General features: G+C 36.6%; 1 protein-coding gene across 50 annotated transcripts in view; it reads right to left on the bottom strand.

Moving 5' to 3' along the window:
• The window catches only part of BMPR1B (bone morphogenetic protein receptor type 1B), a 531,330-nt gene that overhangs the window by 74,811 nt on the left and 437,468 nt on the right, over nt 1–19,051 (bottom strand). For 28 of the 50 annotated variants that reach the window (XM_055587716.1, XM_055587712.1, XM_055587717.1 and 25 more), the window contains one exon: nt 839–904. The exons of the other annotated variants lie outside the window; for them this stretch is intronic. The gene's annotated coding sequence lies outside the window, so the exon portion shown is untranslated. The remainder of the gene's footprint in view (nt 1–838; nt 905–19,051) is intronic. 50 annotated transcript variants of the gene reach the window in all.

Raw genomic sequence — 19,051 nt, 5'->3', positions numbered from 1 at the left:
AAAATATATCAACTTAAAATCTTACATATAAAGTATATACTAAAATGTTTAAAATTTTTTTTATTTTCATTAATTAGACATTAATTACCTACTAAGAAAAACAGTATATACAAATACTAGAAAAATTGCATATGATATATATTAGGAGTAATAGGGTCAAAGGAAATTCCTATGGTCATAAAAGCATTCTCTCTCATTAGAATCTGACAAGTCTTAGAGCTTTCCTTTATATTTGGACAGCAGTGTTAAAGATAATACTGCATTTAAAGTTCCAGATAACACTGTGAGGCTAACTGGAGAAGGACCAAGGTTTGTGGAAGTATGCCACAAAACGTTGTATTAATATTTTCCTAACTATTCCCATACTCTGGTCTGTGCATCTGAACTAAACAAGAAAACTGAATTGGGCTCTGGGTATTTATATGACTAGAAAAAATATATATAGACTACTGATGTTTAAGTATAAAAAAAAGTTTTTTTCTGAAATTATACTTAATTGACCATAAAATAGTATTGAGATTCTGAACCACCATCAGCTTTGTTTGATTTTTTTGGAATAAGATTGTCAAAGGCAAAAGTCTTATTGATGTTTGAGCAGAAACACCAAGGAAAGATCTGAATTGAGACTCTGTTATTGTAATGATTTTGTTATCTTAAATCTGGGTATGACATACATTGGAACATTCTGGCCTGATGTTTCTCAAGTTTTCCCTCTTTCAATAAACAAATGGCTTCAGTTTTCAAAACATTCTTCAAAAGCAATCTTACTTTTTAAATTTTGTAATTGTATAAAGCCTAGCAAACTAAGCGGCCCAGGTTTTGAAAAGTCTGATCTTACCTTCAAATTTTCCTTCTTCGTAGTTCTTCAGCCAACTTGTAACTCCTCAATGATGCCAAAAATTACCTGCCCATACATCATATTCTAAAGTAAAAATGTTTTCTTTCTCCTTTTTAAAATAATTATCAATATGGTATCTCAAGATAACCAAACCATCCAAAAAACCCCTGAATCTAAGATGCTACAAGTAACTCGCTCTCACAAAATATGGTTATTCTCAGCCACACAACAAAAGGCAGACATATCTCTGTGTATAACGTTTTTCTTTTCACCCTGAAATATTTTGATAAATTGGTATATGATTTTAAATTTCAGTATCAGAGTAATAAAAAATATATACTTAACTCATGTTCTATTTAAATGACCAAAGTACTCCCAACAATTAGTAATAACATTAATATAGGAGAAAAGGACAGTAGCTATTTTAAATGACCACTTCAGTTAGAAAGTTTCCCACTTTGACAAAGAATATTTAAGATCAAGCAAAATATTTTACCAAAATTACAGAATTTGTTATTCAGTTATTAAGAAGTCTTTTTCTAAGTTCACCTACAGAAGGTTCTATTCTCTACCTAAAAACTCAGATATTCAGTATGGGAGGCAAGAACTCTCATTTTTTAATGAATCAGAGATTGGCAAAACTTTGTCAGCTTTAACTGTAACAGCCTGCTGATCAAGCCTGCTGATCCTCAGTAGGAGTGAAGTCTCATTGACTTTTGTTTTGTATTTTCCTTAAAGAAAGAGCATGAGGTTCTTTCAGAATGAATAGACCTCACTTGTGATAAATGATGATTATTTATTTTCAACAATGAAGGTTACTTATTTTCTTCTCATCTTTCTTTGCAGACAAAAAACTATTTGCTTTCATCACTGAAACCATAGTAACTATTTGGTGGTAACATGAAAATTTCCTAGTGGCTCTCCGTCTCTACCATCATATCAAACAGCCTGGCCAGGAAAGGATCAAAATTGTGCTAATTATTAATTAGAGAGATAATCTGGAATAAAACAAATCCCTCTAGTAGCTACATCCCCCCAATTTTTCATCCCAGTCCTTAGAATACAGGACTTTGTGATTGCTTTTGTGCAGTTGAAATCATGGTAAAGGAAATATTTCTCTTCCCATTTCATACCAATAAGGGGGGAAAAAAAGCTGTTCAATAGGCTCCATCCCAAATAAGGCCCCCCCTACCCCCAAGTGTTCAGGGCTTTCTCCTCTGTAGAGTTCAGTGTCTCCTCACCAGCAAGAAAGTATAAGCAGAGAGATCATTAGTTATGACATGTAGACGCTAGCAGATAATGTTGACTCACTTCAGGAACTACTAAACTATAAACAGTGTGCTGAAAGCCATTTATCTGCATTTTAGGATAAACAGCAGAAGCTATTCAATTAAATAGATTGCAAAGAATAAGCTGCTGATGCCAAACCAAGTGAAGCTTAATTGTGAAAAGAAAAATCTGCAGATTTAATAAAAATCAATCTAGGATACCAGAACATACAAAAATCATTAAGCACTTTATTTTATAATATATAAAACATAGAGCATATATTTTCAAAGACCAACTGATTCAGTTACCAAAGTTATTGCAGAGTAATTCGAGTTCAAAGAAAATTTATTGATAACTTGATATTTTCTTTTAAGTGACAGCATTTATGATAATACTGAGGTTGAGCAAATATATGTTATCAAGGAAAGCTTTACCTGTCACTATGTAAAAGTTAAAGTTGAACTGGGTCAGTTTTCTTATCAGCACTATTCCTATTCACAAACAATTTGTTTTGATAGAAAATTCCTAAATGACTCCTTCCAAGAAAAAGAAATACAACTGAGTGCAACTGCTCATTTATCTACATTTATAATATTATGTAAATGTGTATGTATATACATGTTTCCATCTCTAGCATGTTAAAATGCTGCAAGAAAATATTAATCTATCATGGAACTCAGAGGTTTCATTCCATACTTGATTAGAAGGCTATGAGATAAACATGGTGCTTTCTGCAAGTACCATATACAAGTAAAACACACTACATTTAGAACTTATTCTTCCCACTTGTCAGAAAACAAATCAAAATCTGCTCTTTTTCACACTTCCAGATGTCAGAAGTTTTTCAAAACAATTTTGAGGTCAGAAAAGAGAACACACAGGTGTGTGTTATGTCAACTACTGAAAGCAACTGAAGGTTCGCCTGGAATCTGATCACGCCACTGACACATTCTTGTGGGCATTACCAACGCTCCCTGAAAGAACATTACGCTAATGCTGACTAATTTAAACAACGTCCCAAATCTCATTAGACCTATTCCTTAGCAGTATTGTTCAAAAGCATCTCTGCTAGTAATACCACATTTATTGCCACCTCTTAGCAAACCTTTAATGTTTTCTTCAATATCACCTCTTCTGTTCTACTTCACTGACAATTCAGCAGGCTGAACAACAATAAAATATTTGATATCAATAAACATTAAGTTTTTGTCACATCATGAAAACTACGACAACCCACAAAAAACCAAACGTTAGGATATCAGTAACAAATGCTTAAGAAAAACTGGTTCACATTAATAGCCACCTGGTCTTGAGGAAACCAAGCCTGAGATAGAAAGATGGAAACAGTATTTCAATTCTGAAACTACCAGAGCCTGTGTTTAAAACAAAACAAAACAAAAAAACTGTAGTTAACCATTCAAAACCTATATTAAACTCAAACAGTAACGTAAGTGTGACATGTTCTTAATCTTTTTTAGTGACTAGAAGGAAATTCTTACTATTAAATGAATCAAGATCAGAAAAATTCTGCCTACTATTAAAGACTTAATAGTCATAGATTTCTGAGGTTATTAATAATTGAAGGTAAACATATCAATTTAGAATTTAAAAAATCATATCAACCATAAACATTCATTCCAAATATTTACTATTTTATATAGCCTTTCCTTTTCTCTCGCACACATATACACACATACATCCTACAAGTGTGTTCACAATGAAGACACACAAGTAGCAAATTATTACCGTAAAACTATCTTCTTGCCAGGTATCCCTAGTATTTTCCAAACCTCAAACAAGGTCTCACTACTCAACACCCTCCCCCAGGCAATAATCAAAAAACATAAACTTTAGGGCATTTTTCCTTTCCTCAGTCCATCACCCAGGGTCTGAGTCAGGCCAAGAGCTGATGCTCAGAGCAGGATGCACGGGGCACTCTCCACTTCTGCAGCATAACCTGTAGGGGCTGATGAATGTGCTTTTAAATCGACACAAGCCAAGTTTCTCAGCTTTACTTTTCTGCTTGCTAGCAGCAAACCCTGAGGTCTTCACCACTAATATTCTACAATGCACGGGGAAAACAAAGGCAGGGGCCCTCCACTCGAGTGTTTGTGCAGAATAGTCCTGTCTAAAAAAAAAAACGTGAGACTCTTTCCTACCTTCCATCCTCATTTATCTCCCAACCCACAATGGCTTCTCAAAAACTCCACTGTTCTTGAAGATCCAGATGTCTCCTTTCTTCCCTCCCATTCCCACTGAGAAGACAGGAAACACCAGGTGTGAAATGTCTCTGTTTGCCCCCTCCACTCAACACACACATCCTAAGTGGGAGCTTTCATCCCTACTTGTCCTCTCAGGGGAGCCACCCTGCCATTTGTCTGCTGGGTCCCGGCTCTTCTCACACACCCAGATGCACAGCCGAAACCAGTTTCTCACAGAGGATGGTTGGCCTGCATCCGTTCCTTCCTGGGTTATGAACAAAGAACAGTTTTCCCAGGCTAGATCAGCCCAGCTGGAAAAGGATTTTAGGACAAAGAGAAAATGAGTATATTGGGAAGAAAGTGCAAAGGAGCCCTGAAAGGAAAACCTGAGATGCTGATGCTTGTGCCATTATATCAAAATGTAGTAACTTATATACAAAACATGTAACCAAGCACCAACTCATCTTACAATAGGCCAAGTCACACGTATAACAGGATAACTAGATTCCAAACAGGTGAAGGAATTGTGTAGCCCGAGTTTTGCTATCAACTTGGAAATCTCCAGAATGTCCAGAAAGTTTTGTTTGGAAAACCAGCACAGTGATGGTTGACCAAATAAGGCATAGACAGTAAACACAGGTTCTCGGGATGTGTTTGTGGAAGGAATACCAATGAATGAGTTAGAGCACAAGAAAAGACTCAGCCAAACATACCTGTCTAGATTAGAAACTCAGTGTGAAGGAAATGACCCTGAGCCCACACTATAACACATCAGTGCCACACGATGACTGCTTTTCCCATGACCGCATTCCCTGGATGGGTAACAGAGTGGCGGGGGTGTTTCTAAAGAAAAGAATCTGCACAGAAAGCAGCAGTTGCTCTGGTTGCTCTGGTGACCCAAATATTCCAAAATACTACACGTTCTATCACTAACTACTTCCAGTTCTCCCCTAACTCAATAAACAATTTGGAAAAAGGGCATCTCACCTCCCACTGCCTAACATCATAACTAGTCATGGACAGGAGGAATCAAAATCAACCCAAGCCCATCTGGCAACAAGTACAGAAAATCATTCATAACAAGTACACGTACTTTATGTAATAAATATGGCGGTATATATGGATGCCCCTGACTTCACCTATGTACTTTCAGGCAGATTTTTTAAGGCTGACGTCTATTTTTACATATTTAGGGAATATTACATGCATACTAAATTATGTACGCTTGTGGGCTTGCATTAATGAGTTTACTGAAAAAGGAATTTGAATAAATGTGAAAGGAGATTGCATTATATTAGAGAAAGGGGAAAGGGGACAGGACAAACAGCCCAAACTGAACGGCAGTAGGGAATTTCTAAAATTAAACTAACACATACAATAGCCTGGAAATAACTTTCACTTTCCTTGAGCTGATTATTTATACAAGCTATGTTTAAATAAAGGCTGGATTTTACTCTGATAGAGTATATTAAGTTCATGTTTTCAATTCTACGAAGTAATAGTAGAAAGGGAGCAAATTATGATGAAACAAAGAAAGAATAACCATGAAAAAGTGGCATCACCAAGCCTTAATGCCAGTGTCCATAAGGTATCAAGGGGTTGTGGGTGAGGAGGAGGAGAAGCATTAGCATGTGCAGTAGAGAACTATGCCTTCCTCTCTAGAAATTACCAAATGAATGTTAGCCAGGAGTCTTATCAGCCTGTTCTGCAGAGATGGGTTGTCTGGCGCTGACTGGCATATACATTCTCCTGTTCCAAACACAGCCAGTTCCTTCTTTTTTATTACAGTGTCAAGTCTCCCCAAACATCCCCTTCTTAAATTACTTCAGCTAAATTTCCAACAAACACTGAGTTCTCAAGGTTTAAAAAAATCAAAATAATGAACAAAATAAAAACAGATCAGCCAGTAGACACAGAAGGTTACGGTTATTTACCATATCCTTTCTGTCTTCTTTCTTTCGTGTGCTTTTGTTTTCCTCGGCATCTGTGTGGGATGGTAAGAATAGTTCTTGCCAAAGATAATTGAGTTCTTTTAGTCCAGCCAAGCAAAGAATGGGAGGTAAGAAAGGATGATAAAAATTATGTTAAAAATACTTTCAGGTTCAAAGCAATTCAGGAGTCACAATGATATATTTGTGTGCCCTGAATGTCCTTATCAGTAAAAGGAGATGGTAGGAAAGTGTGTTCTCTAACCTCCCTCCTACTTCAGACATAGTATGGTTCCACATAACTTTCACATTGCTGATACACATTCTTTTTTGCATCGATAGCCTAAAAAGAGGGTACTGAATACCATATTAATAAAATATAAGAATTCCAGTACTCCCTTATATTAGCTGTGTGACCTTAGGTCAGTTCTTAATTTTTTAAAAATCTCAAACACTTCATAGTTACAGGACTTCCACTTCAAGGAGTCTCAAGGGGATTAAGTATTTAATTTAAAAAAGCATTTATCTATCCCCAATTATGTGTTGATAAATCTCATATAATATAATCCTCAAAATGCTCATTTTATAAATGAAGGGACTAGGGCTTGGAGAGGTTATTTTTCTGAAAACAAACAAGTGAGCAGCAGACAAAGGTGGGAGGTAAACTCTTGGCTCTGTGACTCTGAAAAGCAATGACTCCTCTAGCCAGCAGTTCACAAATGTTTTGCTCTCAAGATTCTTTTCCCTAATTAAAAATTATTAAGAGCATCATATTTTTATGGTAAATAAAATTTTATCCATAATTTTATTATGGATAATAGCTATCATTTACTCAATTAGGAATTAAAACCGAACAGGTTTTAAATATGTATGTGTGCATGCTAAGTCGCTTTCAGTCATGTCCAACTCTGTGCAACCCTATGGACTATAACCTGCCAGGCTCCTCTGTCCATGGGATTCTCCAGGCAAGAATGCCAGAGTGGGTTGCCATGCCCTTCTCCAGGGAATCTTCCCAACCCAGGGATCGAACCTGTGTCTTTTATGTCTCCTGCATCACCAGGTGAGTTCTTTATCACTAGTGCCACCTGGGAACCCAGTTATTTTAACATGCTTTCAGAAAAACGAAAAATGTAGTACTGTTTTACATTTTTGCAAGTCTCTTTAATGTCAAACTTAAGAAACTGGGTATCTGCTTCTGAATTATATATTTTGCAATATATTGTGTCTGACATATACGAAGAATGTATGGCCACAGATATGTAGTTGAAAAAAGAACTATATTTTAGTAGACTTTTTTCTTAATAGTGATTATTTTGGAGTACTACACAAACACTGGACAAGTAGACATCTCTTCAAAGTTAGATTCAAGTCAAGTGTGAAACCCTATCAATGAAATTCTCATAATCTGATAAAATCTACTGTCTGTCATACACTTTGAATAGATTTGTATACATGCATGAAGAGGAAACAATGGGCACTAGTTGTCCAGTTGGTTCCCTCAGTTATGCAGATCAATCCTGTGCATGCAAGCTTCCAGATCCTGAATTTTGTCTGAAAGCTTGAATCTGATCATTAGCAATAAATACTGGCAGTTGTCTTCCCTGAAGTGAGAGGCTCACTCTGTTCATTTTTTGAGAATATACCTGCAAATACCCATGCCTGAAGAACAACAGTTTGTCTGTCAGTCATTCTTTATAGTAAAAATTGCCTTTCATGAAATAAGTCATTGAGTAACCATCAATCTTCAGGATGCTGAAGAATTTCTTTATGTATTCTCCACATTTTGTCACACAGAATATTAAAAAGAAATAGACTCAGAGGCTGGAATTTAATAAACATCAGAATTTTAACAGCTTCATTCAGGATATTATCTAACCAAGGTATTATTAAATAACAATAAAGCTTTTTGCTTGGTGTTGGGTGGTGGGTGTTTGGTTAGCTGGTTTGGTGTTTGGTCAGTTGGTGTGACTGATGGTTTGTTTTTACTCTGAATACATGGCAGTGAGGAACGTAAGTACAGTTTGATGCCCCATCTGCATTTGCGCTAAGGTTCTATCTACAGCTCTAACCACTATTTCTCTTTTGTATCATCAGTGAAAATGTTAATAATAAATCAATTTATTACTATCCTTATGAATCATTTTTTGAGAACTGCCACACTAGATGACAAACTACTGGTCACTAGATATATAAAATCTATGTATATATTAAGATAAGCTAAGAAATTTTAACTATAGTGGAAGAGAAGGGAATGAGCATGAGAGATAATTTCAAGAAGGAAAAGTGAGTAATATATATATATATATATTATTGAACCTTTTTGAGATCTAAGGAGAGATTTTCAGTTGGAAACACTAGATAGCTCACAAAAATATTATATGTGCCAGATATGAAAGCAATTATTAATATAAATTTAGAGATCAATTAAAACATAAATGACACAGAGCACTGAAAATTAAGCTGTCACCACTTAGGTGCTACCAGTTATGAAATACTGATAAACACCTGAGAAAAGCAAGAGGTGATTCATTAATATGCAAGTAAAATAAACAGGTACACAAAGTTCACATTCTCAGAAAAGTAATTAAGAAGAGAAGAAGAATTTGTTAAATGTGGCACTAATTAGTGCTGGTTGATATTTGCTTGCTTTGCTTTTTGGTTGTAAGCTATCCTAGTCGGGATTTCCTGTTTCTTCTGCATGGTTCTGTGGTTTTTCATATTGAATACTCAGAGGTGGACCACGATGAGACAAGCTTTTCTCTAACTTTAACTATGTGCATGTCTTCATCTGAACATACTTCAAGTCTCTTGATCTCCAAAGAGCCATTTTTCCTTCATGCTGCAGGAAAACAGTCAAGTCTGAATTAAGAAAAGTTAGATTTTTTTAATTAATTTTTTTTTATTGAAGGATAATTGCTTTACAGAATTTTGTTGTTTTCTGTCAAACCATAACATGAATCTGCCATAGGTATATGTATATCCCCTTCATTTTGAACTTCCTTCCCATCTCCCTCCCCATCCTACCCCTCCAGGTTGATATAGAGCCCTGTTTTGAGTTTCCTGAGGCACACAGCAAATTCCCATTGGCTATCTATTTTACATATGGTAATGTAAGTTTCCATGTTACTCTTTCTATACATCTCACCCTCTCCTCCCCTATCCCCATGTCCATAAGTCTGTTTCTCTATGTCTGTTTCTCCACTGCTGTCCTGCAAATAAATTCTTTAGTACCATTTTCTAGATTCCATATATATGCATTAGAATACAATATTTATCTTTCTCTTTCTGACTCACTTCACTCTGTATAATAGGTTCTAGGTTCATCCACCTCATTAGAACTGACTCAAATGAGTTCCTGTTTATGACTAATATTCCATTGTGTATATGTACCACAACTTCTTTATCCATTCATCTGTCGATGGAAATCTAGGTTGCTTCCATGTTCTAGGTACTGTAAGAAAGAAAGAAAAGAAAGTGAAGTCGCTCAGTCATGTCTGACTCTTTGCGACCGCATGGACTATAGCCCACCAGGCTCCTCCATCCATGGAATTTTCTAGGCAAGAATACTGGAGTGGGTTGCCATTTCCTTCTCCAGGGGATCTTCCCGACCCAGGAATTGAACCCAGGTCTCCCACATTGCGGGCACATGCTTTACCATCTGAGCCACCAAGGAATGCCAAGCTATTGTAGACAGTGCTGCAATGAACAATGGGATACATGTGTCTTTTTCCATTTTGGTTTCCTCAGGGTATATGCCTAGGAGTGGGATTGCTGGGTCCTATAGTGGTTTTATTCCTAGTTTTTTTTTAAGGAAACTCCATACTGTTTTCCACAGTGGCTGTATCAATTTACCTTCCCACCAACAGTGCAAGAGTGTTCCCTTTCTCCACACCCTCTCCAGTATTTATTGTTTGTAGGAGAAGTTAGATTTTATATCACTGAAGGGTCTTAAACAAGGGATACACTTAGCAGATCTTCTTTCCCACCTAAAAATATTGTATGGAGAAACAGTATTTCTTATATAAAGTCTTAAATGTGCTATTACTAACACTCAAATGAAATATGTATTTTGCATATAAACTTTAACAGAGTAAGAGTTGTATCTCTTTGGTTTAACTAGAATAGTGCCTGGCACTGGCAGGAATGTGTAAATTTTTTTTTAATTTTATTTTATTTTTAAACTTTACATAATTGTATTAGTTTTGCCAAATATCAAAATGAATCCACCACAGGTATACACGTGTTCCCCATCCTGAACCCTTCTCCCTCCTCCCGCCCCATACCATCCCTCTGGGTCGTCCCAGTGCACCAGCCCCAAGCATCCAGTATCGTGCATCGAATCTGGACTGGCAACTCGTTTCATACATGATATTTTACATGTTTCAATGCCATTCTCCCAAATCTTCCCGCCCTCTCCCTCTCCAACAGAGTCCATAAGACTGTTCTATACATCAGGAATGTGTAAACTGTTCCTCTCTTACGTGGAACAACTTCCCTATTATGAAGGTTTCGAGGACTATCTAATGTGAGGGAAGCTACAATGTTATCTCATATTATACCTATGATTATGTTATTTCAGAGAGGGGAGTGTGTGTATGTTCTATTGTGATTGCTGTTTGATAAAATTTCTACTTTTAAAAATTGAAAACATAATGTGAAAATGCAGCTACATTTTTCTGATACTTCCTCTGTCTCCTCTACATATACTTTTCAAGCTCAAGAAAGACTTTGACCCCACTTTGACAGAGCAAATTCAAGTCAATTACTTTTTAGGTTACTAAGGACTGAAGCATGGGAACAGGAGTGTGAAAGGAAGGTTCTGAACACTGTCTATGATGCCAGTGTAACCTGGACAGCACTCAGAGAACAGGACACATGGGCTAGAGATCATGCCCAGCTTGGCTAATTAGCTGTACACCTTGCGAAAAACTCAGTCATTTCTCTGGACCTCCATTTCTCCATCTTGAAAACAGGAGTAATCACGTCTACTTCTCTTGTAGTTATTGCTAAGATTGAATGAAGTTCTATAAAGCACTTAGTGTAGGCCCTGTGACCGAGACAGAGTAAATTCCCAACAAATGTAGGTTGCCTTGATTTTCCAGAAATCTATGGATTAAAACTTGATGGTAACGACTGCGAAGTCTGTAACACAGAAAAGGATACATCTTTCACCTCAGCTATGTAAGTTATAAAGTGACTACCAGAATCCAGAACCAATTTAAAGACAGAGCAATTAAATGGATAAAAGACACAAATGTAAGATCACATAATATAAAACTCCTAGAGAAAAACTTAGGCAAACACTTTTTGACATAAATCACAGCAATAACTTTTTGATCCATTTCCTAAAGGAAATTGAATAAAAAATATACAAATGGGCTCTAATTAAATTTAAAAGCTTCTGCACAGCAAAAGAAACCACTGACAAAACAAAAATGCAACTTACTAAATGAGAGAAGATTTGCACAAATGATATGACTGATAAAGGATTAATATCCAACATATATAAACAACTCACACACCTGAACATCAAAAAAACAAACAACCCAATTAAAAAATGGGCAGAAGAATTGAATAGACATTTTTCCAAAGAGGAAATGCAGATGGCCAACAGGTACATGAAAAGATGCTCAGCAGAGAAATGCGAATCAAAACCACAGTGAGGAATCACCTCACACCTGTCAGAATGTCTAGCATCAAAAAGAACATAAATAACAAATGCTGGCTAAGATATGAAGAAAAGAAAACCCTTGTACACTGTTGGTAGCAAAGTAAATTGATGCAGTCACTGTGGAAAACAGTTTGGAGGTGTCTCAAAAAACTAAAAATAGAATTACCACATGACCCAGCAATTCCACTCTTGGGTATATATCCAAGAAAACAAAAAGACTAATCTGAAAAGATACACTCGTTCCAATGTTCACAGTAGCATTGTTTACAACAGCCAAGATATGGAAGCAACCTAAGTGTCCATCAATAAATAAATGGACAAAGAAGATGTGGTACATATACAATGAACACTACTCAGCCATGCTGCTGCTGCTGCTGAGCCGCTTCAGTCATGTCCGACTCCGTGCGACCCCACAGACAGCAGCCAACCAGGCTCCCCGTCCCTGGGATTCTCCAGGCAAGAATACTGGAGTGGGTTGCCATTTCCTTCTCCAATGCATGAAAGTGAAAAGTGAAAGGGAAGTCGCTCAGTCGTGTCTGACTCTTAGCGACCCCATGCACTGCAGCCCACCAGGCTCCTCCGTCCATGGGATTTTCTAGGCAAAAGTACTGGAGTGGGGTGCCATTGCCTTCTCCAACTCAGCCATAAAAAAGACCAAATTTTAACATTTGGAGCAAAAGGGATGGACTTGGCTGGCATTATGCTAAGTGAAATAAGTCAGACAGAGAAAGACAAATACTATATATCATTTATAGGTGGAATCTAAAAAACACAACAAATTAGTGAATATAACAGAAAAGCAGCAGACACAGATTTAGAGAAAAACCTAATGGTTACTAGTGCGGAGGGGCAGGAGAGACCATATAGATGTGGGGGAGCAGGAGGTACAAATTATTGGGTGTAAGATAGGCTCAAGGATGTACAACACAATGAATATAGCCAATATTCTGTGAAAGTGAAAATGAAGTTGCTCAGTCGTGTCCGACTCTTCGCGACCCCATAGACTGTAGCCTACCAGGCTTCTCAGTCCATAGGATCTTCCAGGCAAGAGTGCTAGAGTGGGTTGCCATTGCCTTCTCCAGGGGATCTTCCCGACCCAGGGATCAAACCCAAGTCTCCTGCATTGTAGGCAGAGGCTTTACCCTCCAAGCCACCAGGAAAGCCCTATATTCTGTAATAACTGTAAATTAAAAGTAACTTTTAAAAGCTGTATAAAAAACAAAGTGACTGAAGGAAAAAAATACGTACACACAACTGTTCTCTAGAATTTACTGTTGGTACTATCTGCAGGTACTAATTCATATTTCTAATTTTCAAACAAATTTAACCACTTTATAATTTTTTTTAATTAGTTTCACTATTTGGAAGAAATCACATGGAAGTTCCATTAGCATGGCTCCTGCTAGCAGTGGTAAATAAATGTAGCACTGTTCAAAGAAAAAACTATAGAACATTATGCAACTCAGGAAGTGTACCAACAATACTTACTCATATTAAGGTTTGTTTACTGTGTCATATCAACTTTGCCTTCACAGCACTTTACATGATAGTGCATTGGTAAAGCAACTGCCTGCCAATGCAGAAGACGCAGGTTAGATCCCTGGGTCAGGAAGACCCTCTGGAGAAGGATATGGCAACCTGCTCCAATAGTCTTGCCTGGAAAATTCCACAGACAGAGGAGCCTGGCAGGCTACATTCAATGGGGTCGCAAAGAGTCAGTCACGACTGAGCACACATCTTAAGAATAGCATACCTTGTATGTCATATTCAATTCAAGTTGCTATCAAGTGTTAGCATTAGCTACTACTTCTTAATAATATTCTGTATCTTCAGAACTTACACTTTGCAAGATAGTTACATGAACAAACATATGTGTGTTAAACAGATCCAGAAATTATACACATAAGCATTCTGTAACATCCAGTGTTTTGAAAATTTAAAATTGGCCAACATTTAATTATGTATCTCAGATCTTCTGTTGATATATAATCATATACAGCCAGTTATATAACTTCACCAGACTCTAATGTCCTATGTTTTTAAAAGGAAGAAAATCAAAAGAACAAAGAGGTAATATGGCACTCACTTTAAAATGTATGAAGACAATCTAAAAATTACATGGAGAAAGTGGCTTGTCCATTAACCCTTTACTGTATACAAAGGCTATCACAGTGTGGTTTGTATGCTTCAGGGAAGTAAACAAAAATTGCTGAAATGAGCCACAAATGAAAGCAAGCAAGCTATGGAGTACTTACCATAGGCAAAACACTGTTCTCAGAGTTTTCACACATTTTCATATAATTCTCACCACAGTTAGCAACGCAGGTACAATTATTTCCATTTTTATAAATGACCAAGGCTCAGATATAAAGTCTTAGGATTGAGCTGACAGTTTTGCTATGCCATATAAACAATTAAATCTCTGATCTTTCTCCCACTTCTATGGTCATTATTTTCACTGTAATCTAAAAATAGCAATAACATGCATAAACTTGAGAAAATTAAAAAGCTGAAGTGAAATAAAAAGTTGTAATTCCAAAGTTCTTAAAAAGGCATCCAAGGTACTTTAATTGACTCAACCTGGGCTTCCCTGGTGGTCCAGTGGTTAAGAATCCACCTGCCATGCAGGGGACCCAGGTTTGATTTCTGGTTCAGGAAGATCCCACATGTCACAGGCCAACTAAGCCCACGGACCACAACTACCGAAGCCTGCGTGCCCTAGAGCCCATGCCCCACAACGACACAACGACAGAGGCCACGGAAAGGAGACAACTGCATGGAACCGGAGAGCAGTGCTCTCTGGCCACAGCTAGAGAAAGCCTGCCAACAGCAACAAAGACCCGGGAACCTAAAAAGAAAAACTAATGGACTCAACCTATCTTCCCAGCTCTCTGTCCATATTTATCACACTCCGCAGGTTTTTTCATATTCCCATGTCTTTGCTCATAATTTTCAGACTATAGCCACCTCCGTTTCTATCATCTATGATACAGTTCACAATCAGAAGTATATGCATCTTTTTAGGAACTTTGCCATGTTATACATTTTACTCTACATTGAAGAACAGTTAGTTGCACACATATTCTGGCCTATCAACTATCACCCTCTTATGGCAAGTAGTACAGTTTATTTACATGTGAGCCACCCAACTGATTATTAACTTGAATAATTAGCTGTGTGACCTCAGACAATTTACTTAACCTCCATGAATTTCAATTTCCTCATCGGTAAAATGAGGGCAATGGCATTTATTCATTTGTATGTATAAAATACTCAGAACAGTTTCTTAAGGAGTTTGTTCAATATAAGTGTAAACAATTCATATACTATTAATCACTGAAATTTTTGATCAAAGAAATTCATTGTTTGGTGTTAACTAGCTCCCATTCTCATTCAACTCTGATTTTAGCATTTGTACATTTTTGAAGGAAAGATTTTAAGTTTTTAAGTATAAAAACATTTTAAAACATAATATTTTATAAGTCTTCTAAGTAGTTTTATAAAGACAAATATATATATATTACATGTATATAACATTTACATATATATATTACACATACACAGAGACATTATCATAATGGATTCCTGCAGAGCACAAAATAAGCTCATCTCTCCAGCAAAGTACCAGTTCATCCTATAATTTGATGACACAGACGTGAAAGGAGGGTTATACATCAACGTAGGACTCTTGGATAGAGACAAGATTATTCACTGGACTTTCTTACTTCTTGGTACAATTTGGGAACTTTCTACATGCTTTCTGAACATTCTGCCATCCATACAGAGAAACTAAGCCTGTTTTACATCAACAGGACATTCACAGTTCAACATCTGGGTCTCCTTCTCTCTCTTTGCACTAGACAACTTTACAACTTTGATCTCTTACCTCTCAGCATCCACCTCATGGCTGTTAACAGTGACTTTAGGGGAGAAGGAAGCTACAGATCTCACTGAACTGGGAGATGACAGCCTTTTTACAGCAAAAGCAGCCTGAGCACTATTAATGTACAGAGCATGTAAACAGAAAATACAGAAATATTTAGTGTCTTCTTTAGAAAGTTTCCACTCCAAAATGAGGACTCAATGGCTAAAAACCATAAAGACAGATTTAACAACAATCAAATCGGGCAGTTTCACTTCTCAAAAATAGTAAATAGAGTCATCGCACTTTCAATAGAAAATAATTATTAGAAGCGAAAGTTTACTCAGTTACCGTAAAACAGGTCCAACATCTTGCATAGGTCTTCTCATAGACTGTAAAGAGCAAATAATGAAAGCAGCAAAAATTCCAGTGGAAACTATGACTATTATTCAATTTATGAGGCTTGTCTTAAAGATATGGTTTGCATTAAATAACAGAAATTAGCACTTTACAAAGACAAATTTAAACTTATGACCTATAGTGTTTTACTTAAGATTGCTTAGTATAAGTGAGATGTATAAGATTACTGAGTGTAAGTAATCTACCTTATACCTTAGTATAAGGTAGATTACTTAAGAATAAGTGAGATGTTCTTGAGAGGAATACATTTATCAACAAAATACAAATTTTTGGTTTCCAAGGCAGTGCTTACTTCTGCAATGTTAAGTATCTTAGAAAGAGAAATATGGCAATGGATTCCTTAGTACTCTTCTACTCATCCCAACGCATACTTCCATTTCAAATTTAAAATGATGATGAGCCGGCATGTAATTTTCTGGGCCATTATCTGATTTCATGTCCAGGTATTCTTTACTTCCATTACCAAATAACAATGATATACATGGAATAATAGCAAAGATGTTACAAGTGCTCTCACTTCAAAATACCTTAACTCCAGCAATTTCTCATTCAAAAAAGACTGTGCTTTTGTAAATGACTGAATATATATTTATGCATCCTCATATTCTGTGTGACATATTTGAACTAAGAGAAGACTGCAGTCTAAGGTAGCGGCAAGTGGCAAGACACAGAGGCCTGGGGTCCTGGGAAGAAAGAATGGAGAAAAACAGAGATGAAAAAGGAAGCTAAAATGCTACCCATAAGAAGTGAGGATTCACTGACGATTCCTTTGCACAACCTCAGCCAGGAGAAACAAAGACCTTTTCAAATTGAAAGAAAGATTTCTCAAAACAGAAAACTAACGCGCCAGGAACTATCTGCAGTGTTTTTCTGCAATAACCCTTGTTGCTTCTTCCAACAAGCTTATGAGTCCTACAGTGTTATTTCCCCCATATTAAAATGCAGAAACTGAGGCCCTAACAACTTGCACAAGGTCACAGAACGAGAGAGAGTTGAAACAGATTTTAAACAAGAAGTCTGACTCCAAACAAAGACTGGTCTCCTTCCCATTAACAGATATGCCATATAAAAACAGGATCTCCTAGTATCTACAGAAAAAAGACTCACCATGGCAACAGTCAATACAAAATCACAGTCACCGTGTGATAATCAAAGACATCCACCATATTTAAACCTACAATCATTTTTATTTTTTTCAATTTATTTATTTTAATTGGAGGCTAATTACTTTACAATATTGTAGTGATTTTTGCCATACATTGACATGAATCAGCCACGGGTGTACATGTGTTCCCCATCCTGAACCCCCCTCCCACCTCCCTCCCCATCCCATCCGTCTGGGTCATCCCAGTGCACCAGCCCTGAGCACCCTGTCTCATGCATTGAACCTGGACTAAGACTATCAGTTCATTTGCAGAGTGTTTCTGACTTAAAGGAGAGAGAGATGTGAGTTACTATTTGCCACCACATTCTGCTCTGGTCTTAAAAGTGTTTTATCTCTTTTCTTTTGAAGTGAATTTTAATGAGCCCTAATTGTCAAAGGACTTCATAAATATTCATTATACAGTAAAAGAAGTGGTGTTTCCTTTCCCTAAAAGCTGAAAGAGAAAACAGTTAAGATTCCAAAGTAGAGTAGGCATGATGAAAGTCTTAAATGGAATTGTAAACATTCAGTATTGTATTAGATGTTTACCCAAATGGTTCGTATTATTTGAACACTTAAGAAAATTCTTAGTGTAGCGATAACTTTTATTTTTGCCTTTGTAAGAAGTCCACCACAGCACAATCTGTTGGAGACATTTTCATTTTTATCAGTCATCCAATTCCAAATGATCCAAAACATTTCACTAACTATTGATGATGCCTTCTGCACCACTGAACAGTAAAACAGTTATGATGTTGGGAGGAAATGATTTTGATCTAAATCAACAGGGCAGGCCCAGCCATTATGAAAGTGCCACAAATCTTTTGCATTAAAGAATGTTTTCACACTGGATTTGAGTCTTCAAAGAAAGCATTCACCAAAGTGTTGCATTTTACATCAATCCTACACAGCTGTCAGGGAGTGCATTATCATAACGATTGACTTCTGATGAAGCCGTAGCCTCAAATATTTCCTCCCACTGCCAAAAGGTGGGAGATCTCACAAGATATCAAGGCCATGCCAGAGTTCCCAAGGTCAGCCAAATGCAAATGAGCTGGCAAGTCAAATATTAACTCCATGAGAACACGTCTCTCCAAAACCCACCTCATCTGATTCACTGTAAGAAAGGGGAAAACATGTTTGTTATTTTCAGACATATAGCAATAACTTTTCCCCCTTTTAAAACTGTTGTTTCCTCAATGAGAGAGAAATATGTTTCTATAAAAAGACCTCCCCAAAGTCCCTGAATTGTGAAAATAACTACTTTGTCATTATCATAAAACCAGAAATAAAAGATACCTCAGTTAAATTTTGGGAAATTAAGACAGAAGAAAGTAAATATGTTTATTTAGTGAAGCCCCTCTATAATTTCCAAAAATGAGCCAAATTCAAAGACCTAATTCATTTAAATATCTTTAAGAAATTTTATTAAACAATAATCAGATAATTTTTATTTTGTACTTGACTCTAAAATATTTAAGTCATTCAAATACAGCTGTTAAATTCTTACAATCATTTTCCCAGCTGCTTTGTATTTTTCACTTCCTAAACTTTAGCTGGAACAGGGGACGGTGAGATGGGAAGAGGAAACACATCTGTAATGGCTATTTAATAAGCTATGCTCTGTGGCTAAATAATTATACATATATTTATAAAGACTCCCTTTCTTTTAAAATTAAATAATATCAAAATTTGGTTTACCTACAGTATCCAGTAAG

The sequence above is a fragment of the Bubalus kerabau genome, chromosome 7, assembly GCF_029407905.1.
Source record: "Bubalus kerabau isolate K-KA32 ecotype Philippines breed swamp buffalo chromosome 7, PCC_UOA_SB_1v2, whole genome shotgun sequence".
NCBI classification, from domain to species: Eukaryota; Metazoa; Chordata; class Mammalia; order Artiodactyla; family Bovidae; genus Bubalus; species Bubalus kerabau.
Note: the sequence above shows the minus strand (reverse complement) of the source record. Positions and strands in the feature narration are given on the sequence as shown.